At 32.3% G+C, this 14,024-nt stretch overlaps 1 pseudogene across 1 annotated transcript; it reads left to right on the forward strand.

The window, feature by feature from the left end:
- Nucleotides 1-2,495: 2,495 nt before the first annotated feature.
- LOC149575207 (expansin-like B1) lies at nucleotides 2,496-6,284 on the forward strand (annotated as a pseudogene). Its single transcript, XR_016359674.1, has 5 exons — nucleotides 2,496-2,713; nucleotides 2,882-3,012; nucleotides 4,331-4,509; nucleotides 4,782-4,914; nucleotides 5,948-6,284. The product of XR_016359674.1 is annotated as an expansin-like B1 (transcript).
- The last annotated feature ends 7,740 nt before the right edge of the window (nucleotides 6,285-14,024 follow it).

Genomic DNA, 14,024 nt, shown 5'->3' on the forward strand with positions numbered 1-14,024 from the left:
GGACCTGTTGTTGGTTACAGATGGAAGCATTCTTCTGATTGGCCTCCTGGAGGTACAGACATGGATCGTCAGGAGCTTTCTCAAATTCTGGCCTCTAGAGAGTGTTCTTCTTTGCTTGGTCCAAATGTTTTGGCTTGGGGTGGTACCTTGTCTGGTAAATATCATGTCTCTGCTGGGTATCAGGAGATAACTAGACAATTATTTGGGGATGCTGAGGTTCCTTGGTGGAAGCAAGTTTGGAATAAAGTTTCTTGGTCCAAGTGCAATTTTTTCATGTGGCTAGTGGCTCACAACCGTTGTCTTACCTGGGATAATCTTTGTAAACGTGGATTTCAAGGCCCCTCTTATTGTGTTTTGTGTGGTAATGGAGAGGAGTCTGTCTCCCATCTGTTCTTCGATTGCTCCTATTCTACTCAGTTATGGCACCTTTGGTGGAACGCTTGGGGTTGCTTTTGTCGGCATGCTTCCTCTTTGCCTAAGTTCTGGGCCCGCTTGGGTAGTGCTCCCTCCAAGTCTTCTTCTCTCCATGCTGCTTGGATTGCTGGCCCATCTTTCATGCTTTGGCATATTTGGTTGGAGAGGAATTGTCGCATATTCCAAGATGTTCGGCTTGGTTTTTTGCATCTTTGGTGAAAAATATCACATTCTCTTCAGGAAACTATTCTTGTGCAGTGTGAGCTTGATGGGGGTATGGATCCGATTGATCTTGCTATCTGTAATCGCCTCAATTTTCATCTTCAGGATGGGGCTGCAGCTCATAGGTTTCCTTCTATGTCCAGGCAGCTTCACTATCAGAGGAAGGGTCGGGTTAACCGGGATGGGCACTGGACTCCTCCTCCCTGTGGAGTTCTAAAAATTAACACTGCTGGTTCTTCCCGTGGGAATCCTGGTCTGGCTGGTATTGGCGGAGTGGCTCGTTGTAGTTCTAGGGATGTTAAATTTTTCTTCTCAGTTCATAAGGGTGATTATACTAACAATCTCATGGAAGCTCAGGCTATTTTATATGCTGTGGAACAGTGTTGCTTGCGGGGATGGAGTAAGATTATCTGTGAGTTTGATTCCCAGGTAGTGGTGAACATGCTTTCTTCACAAGAGCTTGAGGATGTTAGTTGGCAGCTGGCCATTGTTGTTAAGCAGATTATTTTCTTCTCTTCCTCTTTTCAGTTCATTAGGTTCACGTATATTCCTCGTGAATGGAATAGAACTGTTGATTGTTTAGCCAAATGGGCTTCTAGTCATGATCCGGGTTGGAATATTAGGGATAGGAGGCAACTGTCCTTTGAGATGGTGCAAGAATTTGATGATCTTGTTGCTCAGGATCGAGCTCCTTGTTGAGCTCTCCTTGTTGTATTCCTTTCTGTCTTAATAAATTTTTACCCCTCTTTTTGCAAAAAAGGGCAAAAAGTCTGGTAAACGAGCAGACCTTCTACAAGTGAAGAATAATGGCCAGACTAATGCTTTAAAAATCAATTCGAGTTCTATTAGACCTAACTTCATCTCTAATGGCGGTCATTTTCAAGATCAAGTTGTCTTCTAAAGCATTGCATCTTAGGACTCTTCAATGAAGTTTTCTGACCCACAAGAGGGATTTTCCATGTATTAAAAAATGAAGTACACTACATTGCAACTCAGTAGTGTGGGTGAGTTGGTCTGAAATAAAACCTTAAGTTGCAGAATTGGAAAAAGTTAGAATATAGATTATTATTTTCATATTTTTAAATAATAGTGATGAAATCTTTTTATTCGTGTCATAAAAATAAAAAGAATAAAATTGTCATTTTTTTCTTTATTCAATTAGAAATGACTACTTTTCTTCACTATAGACTGTTGTGAATTAAGATAATAAAAAAAGAGTCCAAACCCAACAAAAAAAAAACATAATATTAAGTAATACTACTATTCAAAAAGAATTCACGAACAGTGAAGTCAACCAGCGAAAACGAACCAACAAAAAGATCAGCAAGTAAAACAACACAACACACAAGAAACTAAACTGAAAAAAGTGGAACCTCCTTCGGTTCTTTGTTAAATCTCTTGACCGTATCGGCTTATAAACAACACACATTAAGGCTTGATTCTTAGGCTAAAAGTGTTAAAAAGTCAAAGTTGATTTATTTTTCCAATCTTAATTTCTTCCTTAGTGTGTCACGTTTAAGGCTGGCCGTAGAGTATCACAGAGTCTTTCTCTATAGATTGTTGTTCTTACATTTTTAATGAATATTAAAAATTTGAAAAACTTAATATTGCTACAAGAATTTTATTTATAAAATATAAGAAAATTTATAAAACTATTGAGAAAGTGAGCATTTCATAGTGGTCACAAGTCAAACATGGCAGCCTGAGAACTTCACACCAAACCCAATAACAATTTAGTGGAATGTCAACTCACCTTTGATGCTTATCAACTGGGAGTTTACCTCTAGACGACTCTGCTGTTTTCTTGCTATAAATATCCTCGTACAACACATATCCATATTAAGCCTTTTTCATATCTTCTTCTCTTTCATAATCTTGTCAAGTGTAGGTGGCTGGTTTTCCACTTATTAGTATTTGAATTTTGCTCCAATGGCTTCTTCAGCCAGCTTTTATACACTACCATGCGTTGTGTTGCTGTCTACTGTATTGCATTGTTTTTTCCATTTCAGCTGTGCAGATGAGTATATAAAAACAAGGGCTACATACTATGGAAGTCCAGATTGCCTTGGAACTGATGGTAATATAGAGTTAAAGTTTAAAATTTTCCATTAGTTTTGTTTTGATTAATTCAATCTAAAAAGGATCTGAACCCAACAAAAAAAAACTTGAATTTGATAAAAGAGGTTTTATAGAGTTAAAGTTTGAAATCTTTTGATGAATTTGTTCTAGCATTCTTATGTGGCAGGAGGAGCATGTGGGTATGGCTCCTTTGGAAGAAATTTGAATGGGGGAGATGTAGCGGCTGTAGCTCAGTTATACAGAAATGGCACTGGCTGTGGAGCTTGCTATCAGCTTATTATAACTACAAATAACATGGTTTAGAAAATTACTTTAAACAGTATTTTTTTATTGGTAAACTTCAATACTTTTTAGCAAAAGCAAAATAAGGTAAGTAAAAGGTGTCAAAGGACCTGTAAAAGGGATTACAATAGTGATTTTGATGGACCTGTAAACTTTTCATGGATCAATTGGAGTAAATTTAGGACATCCTCTTTTTGTGATCTAAGCCTTATATTAGATTAAACATTTTTTTAATGGATCAATTGACTATCAATTCTAAAATCTGATGTTTGGTTTTGCACCGCTGAACCTCTGGTTTTAGGATTGATGAAGGAACCATTCCTTGGGTCTAATAGCGTGCTCAATACAAATGAACAATGTTCTTAATGGCTGTACATACTATTTTTTATTTGAACTATTAGACTGTCCTAGAAAGTGTTTTTCTCATGTATCAAATTAACTAATTTAGTTGTTTACTGTCTTGGAAAGTGTTTTTCTCATGTATCAAATTATCATATTAGTAACATAAGTCAACATCATAATTTTGAGTCAAACTTATTGACCTATGATCATGAATTTTGGCATCGGGAACCATAGGTTGTAAGATTGATGATTAAATACACTTTTCAAGAGGAACAAAGGGTCTAATCACCAGAAGCACAAATGAAAAATGCTCTTAATGATTGTTTGACATAAAATTTCAAATAACTTGTTAGTCGTTTACTTTTCTAGGAGGTGTTTTTCTCATGTCTCAAATTATATTTTTATTAATAGAAGTCAACTTCATATTTTGAAAGTCAAACTTAATGATTCATGACCATGAATTTAAGCAACATGTGAAAATAACAACAAATATTTTTATAATTATTGATATCAAACAACTTGTTTTTTGGATCGAAAGATGGCATGATATAGAATATGGGACCATTGTATACTTCATGCAGACTCTACTCAACTCTATTATGAAAGAGGCACACATTTTTGTAGAATTTGTGTTATCCCTCTTCCATTAGTACAATTTTCTACCATTAGACCAACATAAAAATATTATTTTTAAATGAAGCGATCAATAATCGATTTTAAGACTTCCTCTCTTCTATATTAAAATCAAGTTATTTTATATATTATATCTAATTATAATATTAGCATAATAAAAATTTAACTTATAAATTTTTATTCAAATCCATGAATTATGTAAACCCATGTTTAAAGAAAATAAATGATTCACATAAATAGAACATTAGAACTTCTGCAAAAGCTTATCATTTTTGAAAACTTTTCTCCTCAAATTATATTTTCCAACTTGGTGGGTTGTGACTAAAGTTGAAAATAATAAAACATCTTAAAAAAACAGGTGCGGTGCACCCTTCCTGAGCTTTGCACGGACAATGGAGCAAATATTGTTGTGACAGACTATGGGCAAGGTGATCACACTGATTTTATTATGAGCTCCAGAAGTTATGCAAAGTTGGCGTGCAGTGACAAAACTAAGGAATTGATACTAATGGGTGTGGTGGACGTGGAGTATAAACGGTAAGAGATCTAATGTGTATTTTTTTAAGGACGGTTTAAATATCATATACTAAGACTTGATCTTAGGTCAAAAGTATTATCTAATTAAAGTTGATTTAGTTTTCTAAGTTTAATTATTTTCTTAGTGTTTGATGTTTAAGGATGTTCATATTTCGGTATCAAATTATTTTTCATAAGTTGTTTCAGTCTCACAAGTTATTAAAATCTTTCATTCAGACATTATGGCCGAAAATTAGCTCATAACAATGTTTTTTTATTCTTAAATTAATTAGAATTCCATGTCGATACCCTGGATACAACTTGATGTTCAAGATCGACGAAAATAGCAACTTTCTCGATTATCTGGCTTTGCAATTTTGGTATCAGGCAGGCAAATACGACATCCTCGCAGTTGAACTTTGTCAGGTAATTTGAGAGCTAATTCGATGATAGTAAATGTTTGAGGGCTGATCAAAAGTATTTAATTTGGTGTGTTTGTGATGCTTAAATGATTGAAAAGAAATTAGAATATTGCTGTCAAAATTCAATTTTAAATTTGAATCAAATTCATTAACCTATGCGTTATGAGTAGAGATTCTCGAGAACTCATCTTTCATAAGAATAATAGGTACACTTAGCACCCATTGAAGAATTGAACCTTTCTGAGTGGTAACCCATCTCAATACTATTCCAACTCAAGTTTGCTTAACCATGGAGTTATCTCCAAAGTTAGGCCCACTTATCTTGCTAGCCCATTGACAAAGCCTTTAACAAGTGTTGTGTCTTCTAAATCATTCATTAGGGAGCCCATTTTACTTCATCAATCCATAAGTAGGAGATATTTTCCAAAGCAAGTCAAGTGATCTTTATATTACTATGAGGATTAAAGTGTGTAGTTTTCAAGTCAAAATCATCGGCCCATGTTTCATGAGTAGCGGTTCATAAGGATCCATCTCTCACAAGAATGTCTGGAGCACTCGACACTCATTGCAACTAGGTGTTGTTCAAAAGACAAAGCATTGAACAACCATCATTGGATGTCATCCATCGTAGTAATACTCCAACTTAAATGTACTTATCCGTGGAGTTTCCTTCAAGGTTAAGCACCTTTATTATAGAGTTTCTATGAAGTATGTTTTAGTTTGGCTAAGCTCACTTGAGTTGGTGTAGTGCTGAAATATATGACCTCCCAAGAAGGTCCAACAATTCACCTCTATGCACATCATCTAAATTAAATAAATAATAAGTATTACATTCAATCTACTAAGGAACAAATTTTTATGAACTACTATATATAAAACATCTCCTCCTTATCAAATTAAATTATCTTATTAAGATCTGAATTCCACCATTCATAAAACATCTCCCACTAATCTAATCAAATAATTATATTACAATTAGAATTCAATGGTAAAATTAATGAAGTTTAATTTTAGTAAATTGTACAATTGCATTTCAGTAGGAAAGCTACGAATGGAAGGCAATGTGCAGAAGCCATGGCGCCGTGTGGGACGTGGTGACACCTCCAAGAGGAGCTCTTTCTGTTCGATTTCTGTTAACTGACGGAATCCACGCTCCCGAGTGGAAAGTGGTGCCCAGCATGATTCCCGTTAACTGGCTGGCAGGCATACTTTTGGACTCCGGCATACAGTTGCATTAATTATATTTTATCTATCTCCAGATCGAATACAAGAATTCAATAGTAAAATAAAATATTAGAGGCCTTTTGAACTTTGTATTGTATTGTATTGTACGGTAGAATTATCCAAATAAATTTCCATTTCAATCATCCTTAGATGGATTGGATTTGGAAGATTATCAATAGTCCTTGTTAATGAGTTTAGATAGTTATTTAGGTTGTCATTTCAACTTTGAGTCCAAACAACATTGGTCAAGTCAAATTGTTGTTTGAGTCTTTTTAGACTATTCAAATTGAGGATGGGAAGTATTTGGCTTTATATACAATTTAATGGATGTTCTTGTGGTGTTTTATGTAAGTATTTTATAAATTTAAACAATTAAGTTAGATAAGTAGTCTAGATATTATCTGTTTATATTCAATTATGTAATTTTTAAGTCAAATTTATGGATCATGATTCTATGATTTATAAGAATCTTTTATCATGAAAATTAACAATACATTTAGCATTCATTGTATCTAGGTGATGTTCATAAAGATTACATAATGTAATGTGAATCTAAAGTAATACATTTAGATTTCAAGGTATTATATTATAATGTGTTGTTTGAATTCATATTTTTTTCCATTGTGTTTATAGAAGTAGAGTTTTAATAAGTTAGGAAATGAGTTTCTTTTATCAAGGTTCAAAATTATAAATGTAAACTTAATTTTTCACTTAAATTATATGATCCAAATTACAATTGTGTTGTTTCAATTCAATCTTCCAAAAATTATGGAAGAATATGAAATGAATTGCAAACTACAACTCATGTCAACACAAATATCTATTAGTAGTTGCACGATAGTCTTATAGAAAGGGGTTTGATCTTGTACTTTTCAAAAAAACAACTATCAACCAAACTCTTCAAGTTTTAGTGAGAAGATCACAAACAAACAATAAGAATGGCTATCTTAACTTACTTCTTCATAAAATAAGTGGAGAGTTCTATAAAAATTTAGATATCTAACATTCATAAACATGTAACACCCCGCCAAGGGATCCAAAAGAATTAACCTAAAGTTTCACTAAGTTTGCTAAACATTTTTTTTTTTAAAAATTAAGAAAGTATAACATACACATCAAACACATAGTAGCGAAAGCAATAACATGTAATCATCAACAAACATACATCACAAGTTACATTCCTTAAGGATCCCAAGACGTTGAGTCACGTTTAAATTTAATTAATTCTAAGTCTAACAACTACCACATACATATGAAAGAATAATCAGAAAGTCCTATGTCCATAATTTACATTTGTTCCGAATGCCTCTTGGCAAATTAATTCAGAATGCTCAATCATCCACTGTACAAGCCACAGGGTATGAAAGGCTTAAAAGAATATACATATGTAAAAATAGAAATGCATCAACCTCCACGAATCCATGATACAAAGTACAGTAACAATATATGAAACTATTCACCATACATGATACATCCATACATCCATAATGATAAAACATCTATCATAAAATCTAACCATCCATCATGATAATCCAAGAACATAGTGAAGGTAAATGCCAACCAAGAAAACTCCAGCCACGGCGACCACGGACGGATCTCAATGGTAAGAGTAAAAGCACTACCACCCGACCGCGTGGAACCTAAATGGTCCACTCCCACCGCACTGAGGAGATAGTCTCAAGTCCCAAATAGGATAACAAAACCTATAATCATAAATACTCTCTAAGTCTAGGAAATCCTATAAGTATACTAACTCAAGGGTTCCAACATAGATAGACATCTAGACCCAGAGGCACCACAAAGACACGTAGGAAACCTAATATGCAAGCGGGAAAGTGTCATCGCAAAAGTCACGTAGAAGTTATCCGAGCAATCCCTTAGGAATTTCAAGTCCCTACTGATCCCTGCGGCCACTAGTATCCTCTCATACTGACGAGGCATACTATGGAATGCAAGGTCATAACCAAACGTTCTCTCTACCCCATCCTAGTCTGTACTAGCACTCAAGGCATGGGAGAGAACATACAATTATCTTGTTAGGTTCATTTTCTCTCATTTAGTGTAAATGTTTTCACTTATTAAAACAACTTACAATGGGTTACTCCAGGCAGCCTCTTAGGGCCCTGATCCCCATTGCAAGCCACTTCCCGACACTACACATAGATAACCTACCCTAGGCTCATGAAATTACAAATCAAGAATCCTAATAAAATCACCTCAGTCCTATACAAGCAACTGAAAAACATCATAAAAAGATAAGCCACAAAATTACATCAGTTCTTCATGAGCAACAGCTAAGCATCCAATAATAATCATATGATCACGACAGTTCTCTATCAGCAACTGAAGGCATTAATGATAAATCACAAAATCCAATGGTTCTCCAATGAGCAACCAGAAAGTATCTTAATAGAAAATTACAATACTGATCGAAGACTCCAAAATGGTCAAGTTAAAACATGACATCATCAAGAACATAACAAACACTTCAGTCCTCTCAAGCGACCAAAAAGCAATCCAAGTATAATTGATCGAGACTCAAAAATGGTTATCAAATATAACTGATCGAGACTCGAAAATGGTTAAGTTAGGTATCTCAAATACATACACCTCAGCTTCACATAAGAAAACTGGAAAGCAATAACAAATAGTAAATACATCCATCATAGAGCATACTATCACATTACCTTGGTTGGTTTGAAAATATCGAGAACAAATCATCATAACATCGCATTCACAACCCCGAGCCTCTGGGGACAACCTAAACTGGTCAACGCTAAACCAATCCCATAACACTCAAACATAAACAATATATAGAAAACATCATAGTCTCACAATTGGTTTTGATTTGAAATATACAGTTGAGTTAAACAATAAGGTTTCAATTTTCAGTGTTTATTTTCAAATAAAAAGTTTTATAGTTCAATTTGATTGATAATATACTATTGAGTAAATTTGAGGTTTCCATTTCCAGTTGAACGTATGTTTTAAACAGATAGAACCCATAGTTCACCTTTACAAATTAACCCGTTCCTAACTCCAAATGAAATACCTAATTACCCTTAATTGATTTTAAGTCAAAGTCCTAAAACAATCTAAGGTAATAATTAAATTATTAATAATCCTTGTTGATTATAATAATCTGCGCTTCCATTAAAATCGATGTTATAATATTAAACTTGCTTACACAAATATTCGACTTAATTAATCTTAATTAAGTCAAACTATAACTAAGATTAATTAATGATACATAAATAATCATATTATATTTATTAATAATTTATTTATTTATAAAATTATTAATAAATAATAATAAAATTTCAATATAATTTAAAATTTAATAATTTTAAATTATCTAATAACAATATTAAATAAAGTAATTCTATTTAAAACGTTTAAAAAAAAAAATGATTTATAAAAATTTAAATCGTAATACTTTTTTTTTTATAAAAAAAACAATGGTGTTTTTAAACGCCCGCCGGCCTGCCGTCCACCTGCGGTCGCAGGTGTTACTGCTGCCGCAGGTAGCAGTACCACCTGCTGCGGCAACATGGGAAAGAGTGTGGGGCGTGGGAAGTGGTGGCCCCGCCCCACCCCAAATATATATATTTTTAATTTTAATTTTCTTTTTTTAAATTTAAAACAAATCTCCAATTTCGATTTTAATAAAAGTATAAAATAAATTAATTTTATTTTAAATTAGATTTATTTAATTTTATTAAAACAATATATATATATATATAATGTTTATTTTAAATTTAGTTTTATTTAATTTTCATTAAGACAATATCCTCCAAGGAAAATATATATAATATATATATATATTTTTAAAACTTAGAACTTTCAGTTTTACATACAAAACCCTTACCTAATTAAATCTTAATTTCTAAATCAAGAAAACAAGGGTTCTAATAATTCATCCAGTCTCCATGGATACAGAAATTATTGACGAACAATTAATAAATTCACAATATTGAAAGCTTAAAACTTTCATCACAGAGAATTCGGATTTACAAACCTCAGACACGAAGAAGACATGAAAGGATAATTGCGTATTTAATCGATAATCAACAACACAAGACCCTACCTGATCCTGATGCTATTATGAAATCCACAGGAACTGTAAGAGAATTCGCTCCTCTCAATAACCTTCTTCCCAAAATCTTTCTTTGGTATTCGCCTTCTGAAAATCGCTTCCAAAAGATGTCTCCCCAAAAATTCCCGTCCAACTTTGTATATCTCAAAAATGAACCCCCAAAGTTGTGATAAGCAAATTCTCCTCAAATCAGGGCACTAATTGTGCGTTCACCCGAGAAGACTCATTGCATAACTGAGTTAACTCCAAATTAACCTTTATTATCTTTTCTTTTATTTTGCATTCAACTTTCATGCACATTAAGTTGATTTATTAAATAACTTTATTTAATATTCTACTTGACTTCTATTTTAAATTAATTTATTACTTTAATCTTATGTGCACTTTATGAAATTAAAATAACATTATTATTTTCTATTATTTAATCTTTTAATTTAATTCTCATATTTAAACTCATGCTTAGATCATGCGATCTAGAATTCTTAGTAATTTAATATCTTTCAACCTTTAATTATTTTAGAAACTTAATTGATAACATATTTAATTAATTTAAATAACAATAATATTTAGCATTTATTTAAAAATGAACTCCCAATATATTATTATTAAATTAAATAAATATTATCCTGTTCTAAATTTATCTTTGAATTTTAATTTCCAAATTTAATTCTTTTATTTAATTAATTTCTCAATTAATTAAATATTAAAGATATCATATTAATTCTCCATTAAATTAAATTATTAATTAACCTTTTTAATTAGACTTAATTAATAGAAAATACACCAAGGACTCATAAAACAACATATGAAAACCCAACATAGAAAAACACATACCAAATCAAACAAAAGGGTTATAATCACGAAATTACATCATTTGATACATTCAGAGGGTACTTAACTCAAATACTTGTCCTATTTATCAATTAGGACAATTGGCTAAAGGGTTTAGGATTTGGACTTAAGAGTTTATCTCCCCTCTCTTACCATTGAGACAGTGCGATAGGGTACGCTCATCCTGACAATTCAGAGAAGTCGATACTCGGTACCTGCAACCTGCATAAAATCCACGCATGTACAAACACAATATTCTAAGCTAAACAAACAATGGTAAGAAGTGGTGCATCGTGTAGATCCCGACTAGCAGGTGACTACGACTCCCTTCCTTAACCATATCAGAAACACCATACATAAATAAAACAACACGCACACCATACACATGCAGTATGGGGTAAGTATCCATAAGAAGCACATGGAATAATAAACCATCTAACTAATCATCATCGATAACTGAAACCATTGAATAGTCATCATACATGCATGAAATATAGAGTACCAAGTAATCTCATCATATAATAAACTGAGTGTAAACATCATCTGATAATCTCTAAAATAATAATACTAATCATCAAACATAAATTGGCCTAAAAGAGTTTGGCAAAGATAACAGAAATGCGACTTAGGGGCAGGCACTACAAAACATATATAAAGTATTAACTTTATTATTTAGAAATTAAAAAGATGACAAATACAAAAAAAAATTAAAAAAATAACTTAAAATTTTAGCTCTACAAATTAATATCTACACTATACAAGATTCAATAAAGCTATTTTTTTGAGAGTATAAGAAAAATATGATCAAAGGTTAGAAGTCTACTAATAATGAATCATACATTACTTATATATTCAAATGCTAAAAAACTTGAATTTTTTTCATTAGATTTTCTCTAAAAGTTATCTTTATTTTGAAGATCTATTTCTATTATAAATTCAAAAAATTATCAACTTGTATTTTAAAATCACTTTCACTTTTTTAATATTTCTTGAATAATTTTGTTTATATTTATATATGTATGTATGTATGTTTCAGCTTAGATTTGTTTCTAATAATCATGTGTGCTTTATAATTTAAAATAAATGTTGTCCAAATTAATTTCAAGAACACACTAACCTTTAATTAAAAATATTTCATGCATAAACCAATAACAAGTAAAAAATTTTAGATATTAATCTAGAAAAAGTATTTCATCTTAGATTTATTTCTAATAACTATGCTTTCTAATTTTAAAACAAATATTTCTTATATTAATCTCAAAAAAACATGCAATGTTAATAGAAAACATGTCATGAGTACTATTGATAATTTGTGAAATAAGTTATGATTAATTATGAAATTATTAAATACCAAAAATATTATGTGGCTCATAAATTTTATCCAAGCTCTGATATAATTTAAAATATTCTAATATGATTATGAAGCTCAATGAAGAATAAATGCCTTAATACACTCTCAATATACTAGTATCACTAACTATGCTAAAGATAAGTAACTATTATTTGAGCTGAAATTATATATGTCACGAAGAGAAAATAGAAAGGTGATGTTATTGTAAGAATTTTTCCTTGAGGCAATGAATGCAATGTCAAGATGTAGAAGAACAAGAGATAGCACAAGAGAGACGAGATGATCAAATGATAATGGATAATCTGATACAAATCATGTAGAAGTGCCTCAATATATATGTAGTGCAAGATAGCTAGGAGTCATGCAAGAGATAAGCATAATAACTAAGCACATGTCCACTAAGAGTGAATTATCCTCCATGTTGTGCATGAAAGTATGTGAAACAATGAGAGGATAAGAATACAAAGGTGTATCACACAAAGAGAGGTGCCAAACAACATGTTCTCAAATAGAGTGCTAAATCCTAGGTGTCTACATGACAACTAACATGAATATTCAAATTCCTATGTGTCTACATGAAAACTCATATAAAAATGAATTATCCAAAGTAAACTTAAGTAAAGTGTAATTAGTAACATTTAATTACACCAACATTCCCCTAAAGTGCAACTTAGGGCAATGAATTTAAGCTTACAAAAGCTAGATGAAAATGCATGATGGGTCCTGGCTACTAGGCCATGTTAGGTACCCATATACAAAATGTAGAAGAAAAAGCTATGCAATGAATGCTCTTAAATGTGGAGGAAGAGGTAAAACCTCATGGTAAAACCTCTCCCCCAAAAGGAGAGATGAAAAATACATGCATGGATGGAGTAATCGAGACCCCATTATTATGACATATATCATGCATGTACATAAGAGAATCCCATCACAGGAAGGAAATAAGGAGAAATGGCATACCATCCATAGTGAATAATGTCTTGCAAGTATGGAAAATGCTTTAAGACAAAAGGTGGTCCAATTCCTATAAACAACATTTCTCCCCTTTGGAAGATGATAGATCAAGTATAAATGGAAGAATGCTTCCCATTGAAGGGGAATCCATATAAAGTGTGTTGTCTCCGAAGTCGAAAGATGTGTCACCATGTCCTTGGTAGATGAAGATGCCACAAATCAATTAGGATCAAGCCTAATAAAAGAAGGTAACAACCAATGAACCAATGGTGATTGATCCATGTAAGAATCTAGTTTAAATTCTAAAGATGTCTCTTCAAGATGTGAACTAGGAAGAGAAGCAAAGAAGCCTCCCTTTAATGTAGAATCTATACCCATGAAATGTATCATGAAAGCTAAATGATATTTCTCACCTAAGGAAGAAATGGTCTCATAATTGTACCAAAGAATCCTCCCCAATTAATAGGAAGAACCCTCAAAATGGATGATGTCTCAAGAAACTGTATAGAAATCTCCAACATGTGAGTATGATCAACCATGCAATGTGACATCTATTAGAAAGGCCAGGATTGTTGTTGCACCAAAAGATCAACTGATCAATGCCTGATACAACCAATAGTATTATAGAACCACAAGAGGCAGTTAAGCTATGTCTCAA

Source organism: Cupressus sempervirens, chromosome 2 (assembly GCF_028749045.1).
Source record: "Cupressus sempervirens isolate cs-2001-9-10 chromosome 2, ASM2874904v1, whole genome shotgun sequence".
Classification (NCBI taxonomy): domain Eukaryota; kingdom Viridiplantae; phylum Streptophyta; class Pinopsida; order Cupressales; family Cupressaceae; genus Cupressus; species Cupressus sempervirens.